The sequence below is a fragment of the Oratosquilla oratoria genome, unplaced genomic scaffold (assembly GCF_046742065.1).
Source record: "Oratosquilla oratoria isolate Oo_2021 unplaced genomic scaffold, ASM4674206v1 SCAFFOLD66, whole genome shotgun sequence".
Taxonomy (NCBI): domain Eukaryota; kingdom Metazoa; phylum Arthropoda; class Malacostraca; order Stomatopoda; family Squillidae; genus Oratosquilla; species Oratosquilla oratoria.
The window spans coordinates 896,664-914,481 of record NW_027467730.1 but is presented as its reverse complement, the minus strand read 5'-3'; the positions used below and the strand labels follow the sequence as shown (position 1 = coordinate 914,481).

Sequence of the window (17,818 nt, the reverse complement as noted above, 5' to 3'; positions counted from 1 at the left end):
GGCGGTCTGTTAGGACCAAGTCCTCTACTTCCTCATTACCTTCCATTTCCCCAGCAATCCCTCCCCTTCTCCTCTTTCCTTACTTTCCCACTACCCCACGAGCAATTTCCCCCCACCCTGTAAATACAAAAAGGCACTTCTCTTTGCGTTGGGATCCACAATCTGCACTTTTCTTCAGAACGTTCTTCAAGCCGTCCGTTCGTTGAAAGTGTGTGTGTGTGTGTGTGTGTGTGTGTGTGTGTGTGTGTGTGTGTGTGTGTGTGTGTGTGTGTGTCATGTAACAATGATATGAGCTGTCTGTGAATTTCGGGGAATATTAGTCATAGCTTCGTGTTTGGTTCTATGTACATAATTCTAGCGATTAATAGGACTGGGCAGTTGGTTTTTGGATAGTGAGCGTTATTGTTGTGTTGTTGCAGAAAACGTAGTTCGTTGTTATACAAGTGTTTTTCATGGTGATTACTCTCGCGTACTGATTTTGAATTTCCCCATCAACTTACGGTTTCATTGTTTTGTTTTCCTATTAGACCATCTATTTCTACCTGAATATATTTCTGCTACAATTATACTTTATACATATACTGAATTATATATTATTGTATATATATTATAGTACGTATATATATATATATATATATATATATATATATATATATATATATATATATATACCTCCAAAATACTAAATTATAAATTTTTCCTTGACTCCACCACCACAATCTGGTAACATCTAGTAACATTGGACTCTGAGACACGCATGTGGCCAGTTGACGGAAAACGCTCAACTTAGAGGACCGTTCCCGCTAAACTGAGCTATTTCCGTAGACACGCGTCTGGCCAGCTAGCGGAAAATGGTCAACTTTGTGGACCATTTCCGCTAAGTTGAGCATTTTCGTTATTGCTATTTGCAGTTCGCTAATTTGAGCTTCCGCTAAATTGATATCCGTTACATCGGGCTTCTATTGTATATCTATCTATACGAGTACACCAAGGACTTCTTCACAATTATAGGGGCAGCAGCCAAGTCAAAGACACAAAACCACTCCCACCCATTCCACTCCTAACCACCACCCTTGTTTCCCTTTTGTTTTAGTTTCTCATGGATGAAAGGTCATCTCCATCTCTTGCCCACTGCCTGGATTGGAAGCAATGCAGCAAGACACAGCACATCCACAGCAGGGGCTCTCACTTACACAGTGCCCCCCTCCCCACACACACACACTCTGTCTCCTCATGCTCAATATGTCTGTCTATCTATATACCAAAGGCTTCTTTCCCCTTATATGGAAGGTAGCTAGTCAAAGGCAGGCATCCACTCCCACCCATTCCACTCCCACCCACCACCTTTATTTCCCTCTTAGCTTCTCATGGATGAAGGGTCATCCCTGTCTCATGCCCACTGCCCAGGTTAGAAGTAATGCAGCAAGACACAGTACATCCACAGCAAGGCTGCTTCACTTAATTGGCGACCCCTCCTCTCCATCCCTTCATGAAGAAAATAGAGATGATGGGAAGAAATCCCTTTTAGGCTGCATCAAACCATCGACCACACATATCCAACAGGTAACTCCTTTAAGTGTTTTAATGTGAAATGTAATACAGGTAATTCTCCATTACATAAGGAATACATTCCTAAAAACCTTGCCTAAGTGGATATTGCATAATTAATCATAATTTCCCCATTAAGAACAATGGAAATAAGGGAGGTTAGAGTTAAGGTAATTCCTTGTTTTTAATTGGTTTCAAATAACAAATGTGTGTCTAAGGGATGGGAATGCTGGGAGGACTGGAGGAGTACCTATATAGTTCCACTTTACAAAGGAAAAGGAATCAAATGTAATTGTGGTAGGTTTAGAGGGATCAGTTTGTGAGCGCATTTGGAAAGGCTTAAGAGGAGGTTTTAACTGAGAAGATTAGGGAAGGAACAGAAGGAGTAACTGACGAGGAGCAGTATGGGTTTAAAAAAGAAGATGTATGGATCAGATTTTTGTGGTAAGGCAGATTTGTGAGAGGGCTTTGGTAAATGGTAAGGATGTTTTTTGGCCTATATATAGATTTGGAAAAAGCTTAACAGTGTAGACAGAAAGTCACTGTGGGAGGTATTGCAGCTACATGGGATTAGAGAAAACCTGTTATGGGCAGCCAAGATTCTTTATGAGAGTAGTAGAGCCTGTGTTAGGACTGGAAATAGAGAGAGCGAGTGGTTTGAAATAAAGGTAGGGCTGCATCAGGGCTGTGTCATGTCACCATAGCTGCTCCATGGGTGCCTGGAAGGGGTGGTATGGGAGGTAAATAGGAGGGGAATGGGCAAAGGATTGGAGATAGAGTTAGCAGAGAGAAATGGTAGATGAGCCAGTTTTTGTTTGGAAACAACACTGTGCTTGTGGTGGGGTCAGAGTAGGGATTAAGGCAGTTAGTGACGTAGTTCAGGAAGGTATGCAATTGGAGGAAGTTAAAGGTAAATGTGGGTAAAAGTAAGGTGATGAGATGTACCACGTGAGAGGGAGAGAGTGGCTGTGAGTTGAAGGTAAGCCTTAACCTCTTCCGTATGATGATGCCTACATAGGCGTCATGAGGCGCAAGTGGATATACAAGGATGTCGGCATTGGCTTCCTGATTATATTTATTTTGTAGTTGTAGCTGAGTGACCCCCTAATTCTGTGAACTGGCTTGATCACTTTTTCTGTGATTATTATTACTCAGAGTGAAAGAGAACAAGTAAATCAGCAGTGACTTTATATTTCATAACATGAGTATTGTGATGCATCATCAAATCATTGTATATCAGACATTCAATACTGCACATGAGAATTTGATTCATATTGAAGAGGTTAAAGGAGAGAGGCTGGAGGAAGTGGATAGTTGTAAGTATTTGGGGTCACATGTACCAGGAAATGGAGTAGGGGTGAAAGTAAAGTGCAGATTGAGAGAACCAGTAAATGTCTTGGGGGACTGAGAAGTGTCATGAGAAATCAGGATTTAGGAATGGATGCAAAGTGATTATATGAAGAGATGATCATGCCTATGAAACTGTATGGGGTGGAGACTTGGATTTTAAGAGAGGCAGATAGGAGAAGTTTGAATGTGCTTGAGATGAAGTGTGTGAGAAGTATGGTTGGAGTGACATGGTTGGATAGAAAAAGAAATGAGGTGAGGAGGAGAGTGGGGGTGGAAAGGGAGATGGCAGATAGGGCTGATGAAAGAGCACTGGGATGGTTTGGACACATGAGTGAAGAAAGATTAGCAAATGAGGTATGGAAACCAGAAGTGGATGGAATGAACCTGAGGGGACGACCAAGGATGTGATGGATGGATGGGTGTAAGGTGCTTTGAGCAAGAGAGGAATGTCTGTTGAGCAAGGAAGGGAGGAGGCAAGGATAGACTGTGTGGAGGATAGTTGTGAATAGATATTTAGATGAAGCCCAAAAAGATTTCTCCCTGTCTTTTCTATTTTCCGCATGAGGGGACGAGGAAAGAGGCTGTCATGAAAGTGAAGTGACTTTGTCGTAGATGTTGTTGTCGTCCTTCCCTAGACTGTCAGGCTGAACAATCCGGTCTTCCTGAGGAACGACACAGCTGGAATGGGTTTTTCCTAAAAATCCCTTATAAAATGTATATTGTGTTGTTGGCATGCATGATTGTGTACAATGCAGTCTGTAATTAGTTGGTTCTTCCTTGTTTCCTCCTTTATATATTGGTACAATGTTGGCATTTTTCCAGTCTTTTGGTATTTTTCTTTCTTTGCATGAGGAACTTATTATGTTGTATATTTTGTCCATTAGTTCTTCTTTACATCCTTTTAGTATGAAATTTGCAATTCTGTCCCGGCCATGTGATTTCTTAATGTCAAGGTCCGTTAATTGATCCATTATTTCTTTTTGTGTTATTGTTATTTCCCTCATGGGGGAGATCACACTTCACTTCCTTCGTCCCAATGCTGTACTCACGTGTGTGCCCATTTGTAAGTGTGCATGTACACAAATGAACACAAAAGTACATGCATATGTGTGCTTGTGTGTTCAGGAATGTCCATGCACTGAGGTGTCCATGTGCATACACAAGCAATGAGTGTATATTTGCCTGTCTGCATATGTATGTACATTCACTGAGCACACTCTTGCCCAAATGGCAAACATATATAAATTTAGGAACGAATATGTGAATATATGTAGGAAAGAAAAAAGAAACTATGAAAAAGCTGTTATAGACAAATGCAAGGATAAACCTAAACTCTTTTACATACATATATCAAGGGCTTTTTCTGCAGAAAAAAAAAAAAAATCATTCCCACCCATTCCATCCCTAATACATTCCACTCCCCTCCACCCTCTACCCTCCCTCTTATCTTGGCACCTCCTGGATGATGGGTCATCCCTGTGTCTTGTCCCCTGCCCTGGGTCAGAGGCAGTGTTGCAAGTCACAGCAAGGCCGCTTCATTAAATTGGCGACCCCCCCTCTCCGTCACCCCATGCAGAAAAGCAGATGGGGAGAAATCCCTTTGGGCTGTGTCACATTTTGCTTACACATACTACCTCACACACACCCCATCCCCTCACCCATTCCACCTCATGCATCACAACATCATCCATATACAATCATTCTCCATTCACCCCTGTCTTCTGTCCTCTCCCGTCCTTCCTCAAAAGACATTCCCCTCTTCCCCAAAGCCCCCTTCACCCCATCCATCCATCTCATCCTAGGACGTCCTCTCATGTTCACTCCCTCCACATCTGCCTTCCATACCTTCTCAGACATCTCATCTCAAACACATTCAAACTCCTTCTCTTCCTCTCTTATGTTCTCTGTTTCTGCCCCATACAGTGCTGTTGACACAATCGCTCCTTCATACGATCTCCTCTTAGCATCCATTCCCAATTGTCTATTTCTCATTATACTTTTTAATTCACCAAGGCATTTACTCACTTCTCTCAATCTATATTCTACCTCCACCTCCTCTCCTCCCTTTCCTGCCACATTTGCACCCAAGTATCTAAAACTATCCACTTCCTCCAGTTGCTCTCCCTTAATGCTCACTTCCAGTCTGTTCCCACTTTCACCCCTTGTACATCTCATCAAACTCTTTTACAGATATGTAAATGATAAATTAAAAGACAAACACAAAATAGTGAAACTGCGTGAAGGAGATAAAGAATACATAGATGACAAAGAAATGGCTGAAGTTATGATCAGATATTTCAGGTCTGTTTTTACAATTGAGAGCTCACAAATTTGGGAAGATGGACAATGAGAAAGATCCCCCAAAATGAAAGAAATAGAGGTAACACAGAAAGAAATAAGAGACCAAATAAAAAGAGACCAAAATAGAAAAAGGCATAGAAACCACTCCCACCCATTCCATCCCCTACATATTCCACTCCCCTCCACCCTCCTTCTCATCTTAGCACCTCCTGGATGACAGGTCATTCCTGCATCCTGTCCACTGCCCTGGGTCGGAAGCAGTGTCGCAAGACACAGCATATCCACAGCAAGGCCACTTCATTAATTCGGTGACCCCCCCCTCTCCATCCCCTCATGCAGAAAAGGAGAAGACAGGGAGAAATCCCTTCGGGCTGCGTCAAATTATTCATACATACTTCCTCACCCCCCATCCCCAACCCACTCCCCCTCATGCATCACAGCATCATCTATACACAACCTTTCTCCATTCACCCCTATCTTCTGTCCTCTCCCGTCCTTCCTCAACAGACATTCATCTATTTTGTAATGCCATTTTTACCCCATCCATCCATCTCATCCTAGGATGCCCCCTCATATTCACTCCTTCCACCTCTACCTTCCACACTTCTTTTACTAATCTTTCTTCACTCATTCTTTCCATGTGTCCAAACCATCCTAATACTCTTTAATCAACCCTATCTCCCAATTCCCTTTCCACCCCTCTTCTCCTCCTCACCTCCTCATTCCTCACTCAATCCAGCCTAGTAACCCCTATCATACTTCTAACACATTTCATCTCAAACACATTCAAACTCCTTCTCTCTTCCTCTCTTATGTTCCATGTTTCTGCCCCATACAGTGCTGTTGGCACAATCACTCCTTCATATAACCTCCTCTTAGTATCCATTCCCAGATGTCTATTTCTCATTACACTTTTCAATTCACCAAGGCATTTACTTGCTTCTCTCAATCTACATTCCACCTTCACCTCCACTCCTCCCTTTCCTGCCACATTCACACCCAAATATCTAAAACTATCCACTTCCTCCAGTTGCTCTCCCTTAATGCTCACCTCCAGCCTGCTGTCACTCTCTCCCCTTGTACATCTCATCACCTTACTTTTGCTCACATTTATCTTCAGCTTCCTTCTTTCACACACCTTCTCAAACTTCACTAACTTCTTCAATCCCTCCTCTGATCCTGCTACAAGTGCAGTATTGTCAGCAAACAACAACTGGCTTATTTACCACTTTTCTCCATTTTCTTTAACCATCTCCATCGCCCTACCCACTACCCTTGCATTCACCTCTCGCACTACCCCATCCATGTACTATAGATTGAACAGCCAGGGCGACATAACACATCCCTGACGAAGTCCCACCTTTACCTCAAACCATTCACTGTCTCCATTTCTAATCCTATCACAAGCTCTACTACCCTCGTAAAAACTCCTGACTGCTCTTAACAACTTTCCTCCTATCCCACATATCTGCAGTACCTCCCACAATGCCTTCCTGCCAACCCTGTCATAAGCCTTTTCCAGATCCATAAAAGCCCAAAAAACATCCTTACCTTTTCCTATAGTTTTCTCACATATTTGTCTTACCACAAAAATCTGATCTACACAACCTCTACCTGTCCTAAAACCACACTGTTCCTCACCAATTACTCCTTCTGTTCCTCTCCTAATCCTATCAATCAAGACCCTCTCAAAAGCCTTCCCAACTACACTCAACAAGCTGATCTCTCTGAAACTACTACACTCACACTTGTTCCCTTTTCCCTTGTAAAGCAGAATGATACAGGCACTCCTCCAGTCCTCCGGCACTCTACCCTCTCTTAAACAAACATTAAATAACCTCACCAGCCAGTCCACCGTAACTGTACCTCCTTTCTTCAGACATTCTGTATGGCATCCATCCAACCCAGATGCTTTACCTGCTCTCATCATCTTAACAGCTGCTTTCACTTCATCTTTCCCTATTTCTCCTCCATTTTCCTCACTCATCACTCTCATTTTCTTAGCATTTCCCACTGCAGCTATCTTTCCCTCCCTATCCTCCTTCACATTTAGCAACTCCCTAAAATACTCTACCCACCTTCCTCTCACTGCCTTCTCTTCCATTATCATCTGTCCATCTGCACCTTTTACTTTTTTTTCTCTACTTGATTCACCTCCTCTTCCTCTTTTAATTTCTTTCCAAAACATCTTTTTATTGCTTTCAAAATTTTCTGTCATAGTCTTACCCCATCTCACATCTGCTCTCCTCTTTGCTTCCTTTATCTTATGCTTAACTTCCCTTCTCTTTACTTTGTACCGCTCATACGATTCCCTTGTCCTAATTTGTAGCCAATCTATGAAAGCCTGCTTCTTCTCTTCTACACCCTTCTTCTCTTCCTCATCCCACCATTCACTACCCTTCCTTCTATTTCCTCCCACCCTCCTCGTTCCACACACCATCCTTGCACACCTTATGACTCCCTCCTTGAACCATTGCCATTCCTCCTCCACTCCTAGTTCTACTCTATCCTTCACTACCTCCCACTCCTCTCTCAGCTTCTTCTTATACTTATTCTCCTTTTCTTTCTCATTTAAGCAGTTCACTCTACGTACCTCCCTACCTTCTGCCCTTTCCCTCTTTCTCCGCCTATTCTCCACTCTCAATTTACCTTCCACCAGAAAATGATCTGATATTCCCCCCACTCTCTCCCCTTAGAACATGTACATCTTTAACTCTTCCTACCATACTGCTGGTCACCATTATATAGTCCATTAATGCTCTATCTGCCACCCTTCCATCCACCACCCTTTCCCATGTGTACTTATGCTTGACTTTCTTCCTAAACACTGTATTTGCTATCATCAACTCTCTTTCAAGACACATATCCACCATCATTTCTCCACTACAATTTTTACCTGGAACTCCATATTTCCTGATCACTCCATCTATTGGTTCATTTCCTACCCTAGCATTAAGGTCTCCCAATACAACTACATTGACATTTCTCCCTAATCCCTCTATGCACTCATTTAAATCTACCCAAAAAAGCCTCCCTTTCCTCTACGCTCTTCTCACTACCAGGTCCATACGCACTTACAAAAACCCACATCTCCCTTCCCTGCTTGACTTTCATCCACATCAACCTTGAAGAAACCTCCGTCCACTCCACTACACATTTACCTACTTCTTCACTTACTAGTATAGCCACCCCTTCCCTCACTTGTCCCCTCTTCACTCCTGAGTACCTCCCAATTACACTCCCAAAATCACATTCGCCCCTCCCTTTCATTTTAGTTTCACTCGAAGCCAGCACATCCATCTTTCTTCTCACAAACATACTGCCTATCCCTTCCCTTTTACTCTCATCTGTACCACATCCACGCACATTAACCACTTCCATACGGTAACGCCTACGTAGGCGTCATGAGGAGCAAGTGGGTACACGATGATGCCGACGTCGCCGTCTTGATTATATTTATTGTAGTCCTAAGTAACCTTCATTCTCTCTAAACTGGCTTAATCATATTTTCTATGGTTATCAGAATTCACGGGTGAAAGAGAATGAACAACTGAGCACTGACTTTATTTTCAATAATGCGATTATAAGGGAGGTACAGTGATGGTGGACTGGCTGGTGAGGTTATTTAATGTTTGCTGGAGAGAGGGTAGAGTGCTGGAGGACTGGAGGAGTGCCTGTATAGTTCCTCTTTACAAGGAAAAAGGGGACAAGTGTGAATGTAGTAGTTTCAGAGGGATTAGATTGTTAAGTGTAGTTGGGAAGGCTTATGGGAGGATCTTGATTGAGAGGATTAGGAGAGGAACAGAAGGAGTAATTGGTGAGGAACAGTGTGGATTTAGGACAGGTAGAGGTTGTGTAGATCAGATCCTTGTGGTAAGACAGATATGTGAGAAAAGGGAAGGATGTTTTTTGGGCTTTTATGGATCTGGAAAAGGCTTATGATAGGGTAGACACAAAGGCACTGTGGGAGGTTATGCAGATATATGGGATAGGAGGAAAGCTTCTGGGAGCTGTCAAGAGTTTTTATGAGAGTAGGAAAGCTTGTGTCAGGATTGGAAATGGAGAGAGTGAGTGGTTCGAGGTAAAGGAGGGACTTTGTCAAGGATGCGTTATGTTGCCCTGGCTGTTCAACTTATAAATGGATGGGGTGGTGCAAGAGGTACATGCAAGGGTAGTGGGTCAGGGATTGGAGATGGTTAAAGAAAATGGAGAAAAGTGGGAGGTGAGCCAGCTGTTGTTTCTGGACGACACTGCGCTTGTGGCCGGATCGGAGGAGGGACTGAGGAAGTTGGTGGCAGAGTTTGGGAGAGTATGTGATAGATGAAAGCTAAAGATAAATGTGGGTAAAAGTAAGAGTGATGAGATGTACAAGGGGTGAAAGTGGCAGTGGACTGGAAGTGAGCATTAAGGGAGAGAGACTGGAGGAAGTGGATAGTTTTAGATACTTGGGTGCAAATGTGGCAGGAAAAGGTGGAATGAAGGTGGAGGTAGAATGTAAATTGAGAGAAGCGAGTAAATGCCTTGGTGGATTAAAGAGTGTAATGAGGAATAGACATTTGGGAATGGATGCTAAGAGGAGACTGTATGAAGGAGTGATTGTGCCAACAGCACTCTATGGGGCAGAAACATGGAACATAAGAGAAGAAGAGAGAAGGAGTTTGAATGTGTTTGAGATGAGGTGTCTGAGAAGTATGATAGGGGTTACTAGGCTAGATGGAGTGAGAAATGAGGAGGTGAGGAGGAGAACAGGGTTGGAAAAGGAGCTGGGAGATAGGGTTGATGAAAGAGTATTAGGATGGTTTGGACACATGGAAAGAATGAGTGAAGAAAGACTAGTAAAAGAGGTATGGAAGGCAGATGTGGAGGGAGTGAACATGAGGGGACATCTTAGGATGAGGTGGATGGATGGGGTGAAGGGGGCTTTGGGGAAGAGGGGAATGTCTGTTGAGGAAGGACGGGAAAGGACAGAAGACAGGGGTGAATGGAGAATGGTTGTATATGGATGATGTTGTGATTGCATGAGGTGGAATGGAAAGAGGGATGGGGGGTGAGGTAGTATGTGTGAGCAAAATTTGACACAGCTCGAAGGGATTTCTTCCCGTCCTCTCCTTTTATGCAATGGGGGGACGGAGAGGGGGGGTCGCCGATTTTATAAAGCGGCCTTGCTGTGGATGTGCTGTGTCTTGCGACACTGCTTCTGACCCAGGGCAGTGGACAAGGTGCAGGGATGACCCATCATCCAGGAGATGCTAAGATAAGAGAGAGGGTGGAGGGGTGTGGGGTGTATTCAGAGATGGAATGGGTGGAAATGATTTTATGCCTTTTTCTTTTTGGCTACCTCCCTTGTAAGGGGGAAAAAGCCTTGGTATATGTATGCATGTATGCGATTATTATAACGCAACATCACACGTCGGGCAGCTAATGCTGCCAGACGTGTGATGTGCCCCGGAGTGAAGAGGTTAAAAGACCCAAACCTTAAGGTACTGGTTGGAAAACTCCTAGACCTCTTATGCCTTTACTTTTTTTAGGAATGTCCCCTTTGGGGCAACAGGTAGCAGGACTCCTAATCCCATCGCCTGTCCCATTTTTGTCGCCTTTTATGACTCAAGTGGAAAGACTTGGTGGTAGCATTCTTTTCCCCCACCACAGGGTAGGCAAAAAAAGGAAATGAATATTCAGAGAAATGGTACAGCACAGTAACAAGGGGTTGGGGGACAGCATAATGGAGGGACAGTTGTAGTATAAAAGTGTCATTTCTCTATGAACAGTGTTTTCCTTCATCACAGACAAAATGATGTGTGGCTCTGGTCCATAGGAGCACCCCATATAGATCCTAAAGTATCAACTGCATGCTACTTTGTCACAATAACATGCAGCCAATACCCCATATGCAAACATTGTACCAATATATAAAGGAGGAAACAAAGAAAACCCTACAAACTTCAGACCAGTACCCCTTACATGCACAGTAGCAAAAATATGTGAAAAGGTTATCAGGAATAAATGGATCAAACACTTGGAGGAGAATAAAGTACTAAACTCTAAACAATTTGGCTTTAGAAGTGGAAGATCGGGTACCACAAACTTAATTTGTTTTTACATACATACATATACCAAGGCTTTTCCCCCCTTATATGGGAGGTAGCCAAAAAGAAAAAAGCATAAAATCATTCCCACCCATTCCATCCCTAAATACACTCCACTCCCCTCCACCCTCATTCTTATCTTAGCACCTCCCGGATGATGGGTCATACCTGCACCCTGTCCACTGCCCTGGGTCAGAGGCAGTGTCGCAAGGCACAGCACATCCACAGCAAGGCCGCTTCATTAAATCGGCAACCCCCTCTCCGTCCCCCCATGCAGAAAAGGAGAAGACGGGGAGAAATCCCTTCGGGCTGCGTCAAATTTTGCTCACACATACTACCTCACCCCCCATCCCCCCACCCATTCCACCTCATGCATCACAACATCATCCATATACAACCATTCTCCATTCACCCGTCTTCTGTCCTTTCCCATCGTTCCTCAAAAGACATTCCCCTCTTCCCCAAAGCCCCCTTAACCCCATCCATTCATCTCATCCTTAGACGTCCCCTCATGTTCACTCCCTCCACATCTGCCTTCCATACCTCTTTTACTAGTCTTTCTTCACTCATTCTTTCCATGTGTCCAAACCATCCAAATACTCTTTCATCAACTCTATCTCCCAACTCCCTTTCCACCCCTGTTCTCCTCCTCACCTCCTCATTTCTCACTCTATCTAGCCTAGTAACCCCTATCATACTTCTCAGACACCTCATCTCCAACACATTCAAACTTCTTCTCTCTTCCTCTCTTATGTTCCATGTTTCTGCCCAATACAGTGCTGTTGGCACAATCACTCCTTCATACAGTCTCCTCTTAGCATCCATTCTCAAATGTCTATTCCTCATTACACTTTTTAATCAACCAAGGCATTTACTCGCTTCTCTCAATTTACATTCTACCTCCACCTCCACTCCACCTTTTCCTGCCACATTTGCACCCAAGTATCTAAAACTATCCACTTCCTCCAGTCACTCTCCCTTAATGCTCATTTCCAGTCTGCTGCCACTTTCACCCCTCGTACATCTCATCACCTTATTTTTACCCACATTCATCTTCAGCTTTCATCTTTCACACACTCTCCCAAACTCTGCCACCAACTTCCTCAATGCCTCCTCCAATCCTGCACAAGTGCAGTGTCGTCCAGAAACAACAGCTGGCTCACCTCCCACTTTTCTCCATTTTCTTTAACCATCTCCAATCCCTGACCCTCCACCCTTGCATTTACCTCTCGCACTACCCCATCCATGTATAAGTTGAACAACTAGGGAGACATAACGCATCCTTGATGAAGTCCCACCTTTACCTCGAACCACTCACTCTCTCCATTTCTAATCATGACACATGCTCTACTACTCTCATAAAAACTATTGACAGCTCCTAGAAATAATACAAGAGATGGCTGGGCAGATTGCGCCGTCTTGGACTTGCAGAAGGCCTTTGACAAAGTACTACAGTACATAGAAAGCTAATAAGAAAAATTGAAATAATGGGAGGAATACAAGGTAAGCTACTGGAATGGATGAAAGATTTTTTGAGTGGAAGAAAAATGAGTGGTACTTAGAGACAAGAACTAAAACTGGGAAGATATGATAAGTGGCATCCCACAGGGTTCTGTGTTGGCTCCTTTAATGTTTGCCATATATATAAATTATATGGATGAGGGACTGAAGTGTTACATGAACTTTACTGATGATGCCAAATTACTTAAGAAAGTAAGCACAGAAGAAGATTGCAGAATGCTTCACGAAGACCTAGACAAAATATGGAAATGGAATCAGAGGTGTGAAGTGAACTTTAACATTAAGAAATGCAGTATAATGGAATTTGGAAAAAGCAAAAATAGAATATCAGGTCAATACAAAATTGGTACCAAGGAAGTCAAAAAAGTCGACTTAGAAAAGGACCTATGAGTAATTACCTCAAGTGACTTCACACCTGATAAACATGTCAATAAACTAGTTGGAGAGACTTTTAACTTATTAAGATCAATGTAAGTGGCCTTCGACTACATGGATAAAGAAATGGTAAAGAAAATAATTAATTACATTGATAAGACCTAAATTGGAGTATGGGCACCTCGTACAAAAAACAAAGAAATTAGAAAGAATTTAAAGAGTAGTGACAAAAATGGCACCTACACTCTCAAATTTGACATATGAACAAAGATTAGATAAATTACATCTATCAACAGAATTATAAAAGGGATGAAAGTTCTTGATAGAGATGACTTATTCAAATGGGACAGAAGAGAAACAAGAGGACACGAGAAGAAGCTAAAGAAGGACAGTTACAGAAGAGATTTGAAAAAGAATAGCTTCCCACAGAGTGATTGATGTCTGGAACAAACTAAACAGGAAAATAGCAAGTGTCGAAAGTATACAAGATTTTAAGAACAAACTGGATGTGGAGAGATACAAAAATGGGTCACTATGAGCATAGCTCTCACCCCTTAAAATACATACATACATACATATACCAAGGCTTTTTCCCCCTTCCAAGGGAGGTAGCCACAAAAGGAAAGGCATAAAAACACTCCCACCCATTTCATCCCTAAATACACTCCACACCCCTCCCACCCTTCCTCTCATCTGAGCACCTCCTGGATGACGGGTCATCCCTGAACCCTGCCCACCGCCCTGGGTCAGAAGCAGTGTCGCAAGACACAGTACATCCACAGCAAGGCCGCTTCATTTAATCGGCGACCCCCCCTCTCCGTCCCCCTTTGCATATAAGGAGAGGACGGGGAGAAATCCCTTCGGGCTGCGTCAAAATTTACTCACACATACTACCCCACCCCCCACCCCCCCGCCTATTCCTCCTCATGTCGTCACAACATCATCCATATACAACCATTCTCCACTCACCTCTGTCTTCCGTCCTCTCCCTTCCTTCCTCAACAGACATTCCCTTCTTCCCCAAAGCCCCCTTCACCCCATCCATCCACCTCATCCTAGGACGTCCCCTCATGTTCACTCCCTCCACATCTGCCTTCCATACCTCTTTTACTAGTCTTTCGTCACTCATTCTTTCCATGTGTCCAAACCATCCTAATATTCTTTCATCAACCCTCTCTCCCAAATCCTTTTTCACCCCTGTTCTCCTCCTCACCTCCTCATTTCTCACTCTATCTAGCCTAGTAACCCCCACCATACTTCTCAGACACCTCATCTCAAACACATTCAAACTCCTTCTCTCTTCTTCTCTTATGTTCCACGTTTCTGCCCCATACAGTGCTGTTGGCACAATTACTCCTTCATACAGTCTCCTCTTCGCATCCATTCCCAAATGTCTATTTCTCATTACACTCTTTAAACCACCAAGGCATTTACTCGCTTCTCTCAATCTACATTCTACCTCCACCTTCACTCCACCTTTTCCTGCTACACTTGCACCCAAGTATCTAAAACTATCCACTTCCTCCAGTTGCTCTCCCTTAATGTTCACTTCCAGTCTACTGCCACTTTCACCCCTTGTACATCTCATCACCTTACTTTTACCCACATTTATCTTTAGCTTTCTTCTATCACATACTCTCCCAAACTCTGCCACCAGCTTCCTCAATCCTCCTCTGACCCTGCCACAAGCGCAGTGTCGTCCGCAAACAACAGCTGGCTCACCTCCCACTTTTCTCCATTTTCTTTAACCATCTCCAATCCCTGACTCACTACCCTAGCATTCACCTCTCGCACCACCCCATCCATGTATAAGTTGAACAGCCAGGGCGACATAACCCATCCTTGACGAAGTCCCACCTTTACTTCAAACCACTCACTCTCTCCATTTCCAATCCTAACACATGCTCTACTACTCACATAAAAACTCTTGACAGCTCCCAAAAGCTTTCCTCCTATCCCATAAATCTGCATAACCTCCCACAGTGCCTTTCTGTCTACCCTATCATAAGCCTTTTCCAGATCCATAAAAGCCCAAAAAACATCCTTCCCCTTTCCTATAGCTTTCTCACATATCTGTCTTACCACAAAGATCTGATCTACACAACCTCTACCCGTCCTAAATCCACACTGTTCCTCACCAATTACTCCTTCTGTTCCTCTCCTAATCCTCTCAATTAAGATTCTCCCATAAGCCTTCCCTACTACACTCAACAGGCTAATCCCTCTGAAATTACTACATTCACACTTGTCCCCTTTTTCCCTTGTAAAGAGGAACTATACAGGCACTACTCCAGTCCTCCGGTACTTTACCCTCTCTCCAGCAAACATTAAATAATCTCACCAACCAGTCCACCATCACTGAACCTCCCTTTTTCAGACATTCTGCATGACATCCATCCAGACCAGGTGCCTTACCTGCTTTCATCATCTTTACAACTGCCTTCACCTCATCCTTCCTTATTTCTCCTCCGTTCTCCTCACTCATCACTCTCATTTTCTTCGTATTTCCCACTGCAGCTATCTTTCCTTCCCTATCCTCCTTCACATTTAGCAACTCCCTAAAATATTCTGCCCATCTTCCCCTCACTGCCATCTCTTCCATTATCAACTCTCCATCTGTACCTTTTACCTTTTCTTCCCTACTTGATTCGCCTCCTCTTCCTCTCTTAATTTCTTTCCAAAACATCTTTTTATTACTTTCAAAATTTTCTGTCATACTCCTACCCCATTTCACATCTGCTCTCCTCATTGCATCCTTTACCTTTTGCTTTACTTCTCTTTTCTTTTCTTTGTACCTCTCATATGACTCCCCTGTCCTCTTTTGTAACCAATCTGTGAATGCTCGCTTCTTCTCTTCTACAACCTTCTTTGTTTCCTCATCCCACCATTCACTACCCTTTCTTCTATTTCCCCCTGTCCTTCTTGTTCCACACACCATCCTTGCACACTTTAAGACTCCCTCCTTGAATCATCCCCATTCCTCCTCCACACCCATCTCTGCTCTATCCTTTACTCCCTCCCACTCCTCCTTCAGCTTCTTTTCGTACTCCTTCTCCTTTTCCTTTTCATTCAAGGAGTTCACTCTAAGAACCTCCCTACCTTTTGTCCCTTTCCTCCTTCTCCATCTATCCTCCACTCTCAACTTACCTTCCACCAAAAAATGATCTGATATTCCCCCACCCTCTCCCCTTAGCACATGTACATCCTTAACTCTTCCTATCATAATCCCTTCCCCTTAAAATACAAATAGGTAAATACATGCCTGTACATGTGCACACTCATAGAAACATATGCATGTGTGCCCATGTGTTTATTTGCATGCATGCACATATGCAAATGCCACACACAAGAAGACCTCACAGATTACATAAAGCAACGACAAAGATGGCCCCAACACTTTCAAAATTGACATACAAACAAAATTGTCCAAACTAGAACTACAAACCCTGAAACAAAGAAGATATATAGGAGATCTGTTGGCCATTTACAGAATCATGAAAGGCATGGAAGTCCTTGACAGAGAAGACTTATTAAAGTAGGATAAAAGAAAAACAAGGACATGAAATGAAACTCAAAAAGGAGTTATAGAAGAGATCTGACAAAAAAAGAGAAAAAGTTTTCCACAGAGTGGTGGATGTCTGGAACAAATTAGACAAAACAATAGTGTGTGCAAACACCATACAAGAATAAGAACAAAGTAGATGTTGAGAGATACAAAGATGGGTCACTACAAGCATAATTTCCCTTCCTATTTAATACAACTAGGTAAATATATGCAACCTGTGAGTTGGACATGTCCATGTATCACATGCAGGCAAGCAGGTATTCACAACTCGCAAATGATATGTCTGTGTGTGTATGCATGAATACACATTAACACACATATGAGCTCACTATATGTAAGTCATGGACATGCAAACACACATGCAAACTGTGGGTGTGTGAGTGTGCTCAGGTGAAACACACATACTAACAATCTGCGAGTCAGATGTGCACATTTGAAGGGATGCATGTGCACAATGAATGCATACACACATGCAATCTGTGGGAACCTGTGCATGTTTGATATGTGCATGGAAATGGTGTACGAAGACCCTTTCTAGAAAAGGGAACTGACGACAACTTACAACACAGATCTGATCACACTCACCATCATTATCCGGTCTAAATGTCCTCGGTGGTAAGAATCTAGGACATTGCGCCACTGATGCATTGAGTTAAGGAGCCCATCTTCAGACACCAATTTTTCAATGTCAAGGAACATGAAGCCATCAATACCAAGACTAAGCCACTGGTGAAGAAGGGCAGGAACCACCTCCAGCTTGGCAGCTCCTTCCCTCTTTGTATGTAATGATACATCTACATTTTCTGAAATAAGATCAAGATTTGTTTTTAATATCAACTTTCCTTCAATAAATTAATATCTAAAAATATTTGAGCAAGAAAAGTGTATTGGCAGGCTTCAGCAAGAAATTGGCACTTGATAAGTCATACTGGCAATAGATAATAAGGCTTTTGACAAGCAACAGACTAAAAAAAGGGAAACAGAAATCAACAAAAATTACAAAAGCATTTTAGAATGGCTATATATCAGGATACGCAAAACACTAATACTCGCACTGCAGACAGGCATGAAC

General features: G+C 43.0%; 2 protein-coding genes across 7 annotated transcripts in view; both read right to left on the bottom strand.

Moving 5' to 3' along the window:
* Positions 1–17,818, bottom strand: part of LOC143023847 (trehalose synthase/amylase TreS-like) — a 138,291-nt gene that overhangs the window by 9,916 nt on the left and 110,557 nt on the right. The gene's annotated exons all lie outside the window — the stretch shown is intronic.
* The window catches only part of LOC143023848 (uncharacterized), a 51,773-nt gene continuing 51,281 nt past the window's right edge, over positions 17,327–17,818 (bottom strand). For all 5 annotated transcript variants that reach the window (XR_012966224.1, XR_012966228.1, XR_012966227.1 and 2 more), the window contains one exon: positions 17,327–17,549. The gene's annotated coding sequence lies outside the window, so the exon portion shown is untranslated. The remainder of the gene's footprint in view (positions 17,550–17,818) is intronic.